Source organism: Fukomys damarensis, unplaced genomic scaffold (assembly GCF_012274545.1).
Source record: "Fukomys damarensis isolate Sample0158 unplaced genomic scaffold, DMR_v1.0_HiC HiC_scaffold_5, whole genome shotgun sequence".
Taxonomy (NCBI): Eukaryota; Metazoa; Chordata; class Mammalia; order Rodentia; family Bathyergidae; genus Fukomys; species Fukomys damarensis.
Window position 1 is genome coordinate 65,140,586 of NW_022900917.1, and position 3,706 is coordinate 65,144,291.

Below are 3,706 nucleotides of genomic sequence, written 5' to 3' on the forward strand. Positions count from 1 at the left end.
TCATGGTCCTGAGCTCATCTATTTTTTTGTCAGTTTTTGCTCTAGAGTCTCGAATCACAAATTCCATTTTGCTCACTATCTCTATGGTTATCTGGGAAATTATTTCTGTTTTGAATTTTTCTAGAGCCTGATTGATCTGTTTTGTTACTTCCTGTGCTTTGAGTTCAGGGTGTCCTGGTGGTTCACTATCGGCCTTTTCGTCCTCATTTGCCCTACTGTTTGCCATTGGTGAGCTGGAAGTCTGTCCTCGTGTCTTGCTTAAGTGTTTTCTCATTTTAATTTTTGTTGTCAGACTGCCCTTGGTTTAATCTCTGGATTATCACCCAAATCTTCCTGATATAGTTGCACCCTAGCTTCTGTGTCTCTAACGACCCACAGACATTCTCATCTTGATAACATCAGAGAAAACAGCTCATCAAATCAACGGCAATGCTTTATCCCAACTGATACAATCAGCAACACATTTAGATCAAGCACAACTTGGACACTGACCACCTGTGGTAGTCACTAGTCTATCACCCTTAAATCATTTGAATTAAATTGAAATCAAGAAGCAGTCCAGAACATGTCTGCAGTGAACAAACTTTTCAATATAGTATATTTACCATTTAATGGCTCAGACAGAGCGAGGATGCAAGACCCCTGATCTCAGTTAGCTGATGGCTGAACCCCATGACGCTGACTGACCTTGGGCTGCAAGGCCCAGCTTGAGTTCTCCATCCTTCTGAATGGTTGAACTCTGCAATGTTCTATTACAGGTTTCCCATGCCCTTTCTTTAAAGATGTTCAAAGTTGGGAACTCAGAAAAATACCCTTGATGACCACCCCTGTCTTTGCAGAGTAGGTCCAAAGACTTGCACAGTCAGGAGGTCTGAGAGGGGGGGGGCTTTATGGGGGTTCAGGGACGCCTGCGTGGCTACCTTCCCGGCGCTTGAGCGATGGCGGCTGGGTCGGGAGCAGGCGTGGTTCTCCTTCCTGCGGTGGATCGGGGCCTATTTTTTTTTTTAAATCTGTTTCTGTTCTAGAGTCTCTAATCATGTGTTCCATTTTGCTCACCATCACTGCAGTTATCTGGGAAATTATTTCTTTTTTTAATTTTTCTAGACCTTTGTTCATTTCATTACTTCCTGTGCTATCAGTTTAGGGTGTCAGGTGGTTGATTGTCAGATTTTTCCACCTCTTTTCCCCAAGAATTGTCTTTGGTGAGCTGTAAGTCTGAGCTTGTGCCTTGCTTAGGCATCTTCTCATTTCTATTATGGTTGTTGGTACTGCTTTTGGTTTAATTCCTGAGTTGATACTTCAATATTGTTTTTTAGGTATCTTTGTTGTTTGTATTTAGAACCCTTATGGAACGATTGCTTCCAGATATAGCTGGTCCTTATGTTTTGAGTTTAATGACTCTTAGCCAGTCTTGTTTTCAGACCAGGAAGGACAACTGATTAGATCAATCACAACACCTTAGTCCAAATGATTACAATCAGCAACAACAATAGCATAAAGCATAGCCTATAAAATAACAATTTGTGGTAGTTATTAATGTATCACCTTTAACTGTGAGTTCAATAAAAATTAAGGACCAGCCTAAAATATGTTTATAGTGAATAAACTTTAGTATAGCAACTTTATCCTTTGGGATGGGGACTTAGAAGGAGTTGGGGAGGGAGGGATAGATATGTAGGATAAGGAAAGGTTAGAAATGAGGCCAGAGGACACAGGAAGATCACACAAACTCTAGGAAACTGTTGAAGACAAGAGAAAAAGACAGAATGAAAGAACAAACACAAGAGCAGAACAACCTAACAGCAATAGCTAGAAACTGTATTCACTTTTCTTTAAAACTAATGACAACTGAGAGAAGGAAAAAGAGAGAAGAAAAGAAAAAGAAAGAAAAAAGAAGTCTAAATTAGGATAGGAACAGAAACAAAAAGGGAGAGATGAAGAACAAGGGGAGGGAGAGAGAGGAGAAAAAACTGAAAGAAGAGCTGGGGATTTAGCTCAGCAGTTCTGCTGCCTGCCTTTCAAGAACAAAAGACCCAAGTTCGATCCCCGGTACCAAAAAAAAAAAAAAAAAAAAAAAAGAGAAGGAAAAAATAAATAAGAAAAATTTAAAATTAAAAATGAGAAAAAAGTAACTTTGAAAATAAAAAATAAAAATAAAGGGCCTCCTTCAGCATGTGTCTTTGCCATCACAATAGACAATGTGGGCAGCAGTGTGCAGGTCTAAGTCAATTGGTCCCAATAGGCCAGCAGCAGTCCCCTGAGATTCAGGTTGATTTCTGGCTACAAGGCCCAAGCTGAGCTCCCTGATGCCCTGCTGGGTTGAAATCTGCAAGGCTGTACTGCAGGTTCAAGCTGCCCTTCCCCTCTTTCTGTTGTTCACTTCTGCTCTATCTTTTGGAGCTCAGAACAATGGCTTCCTGCACCTCTGTGGTGTAGATCCAGATATGGCTCAGCCCAGTGGTCAGAGGCAGCTCCTCAGCAGCCCTGCACCTTAGCTCCTCAGTGCCTGGGGGTGGACCATATAAGGTTTTAAAGGCAGGATAGACAGATCAGTGAAATAGAATAGAGTCCAGAAATAGACCAATGCAAATATGCCAAACTGATTTTGGGTAAAGCTGTGAAAGCAACTAAATGGAAGAGGAGTCCTTTTAACAAGTGATACTGAAGGAATTGGACACCCATCAATTCAAAATATGAATCTCAACTTCACCTTTTATACAAAAATTATATTTTAGATGAATCATAGATTATATGTAAAATGCAAATCCTCAGGTCTACGGCTAGATAGAGCCTTCAGGCTTAGCAGCAAAAGTATGAATATTAAAAAAAAACTGTTTTAAGAAAATGGAAAGGTAAATTACAGACTGGGATCTGATAAAAGGTTATTCTAGGACTGGGGATTTAGCTCAGTGGTACCATATCCGCCTCGCAAACACAGGTCCTGAGTTCAACTTAAAAAAAAATTATTTTAATATAATCAATATATGAAGAATCCTCAAAATTAAATACAAATCCAATTAGAAAATGAGTAAAATATATGAAAAGACAGTTTGCCAAAGATGATATATGAATGACAAATAGGCATATAAAAAAGATGTTCATTGGTAACTGTTAGAAAAAATGGGAATTCAAAATCCCAGTGTGGTATCACCACATATCCATAATATTTAAAAAATAGGGACAGTACCAGATTCTGGCAAGGAGGTAAAGAAACTGAATGGATCACTATTAATGGAAGTATATGGTTCAGCCACTTGGGAAAATAGCTTGGCTGTTTGTATTATTTCATTTTCTTGCAGTGCTGGGGTTGAACCTGGGTGTCACACCTGCTAGGCAAACGCTCTGCCACTGAGCTATACCCCCAGCCCCAGGGAGTTTTTTCAAAAATTAAACATATACTTGAAATACAATCCAGTAGTTGTACATCTGCACATTTATTCTAGAGAAATAAAAACTTATGCTCACACAAAAACCCACATACAGAAGTTCATCTCAGTTCAATTTGTAATAGCCCCAAATTAGAAAAAGCCTAAATGTCCTCTAGTGAGCAAAGGGTCAATGAAATAAACTGTGGTACCAAGATACATCATGTAAAGGTACAAGATCCCAATGATGAATGTAACTATATTGTATACCTAAAATGTACCAACAAAGAAAAAAAAAAAGAAATAAACTGTGGTGTACCCATACCATGCACTACTACTCA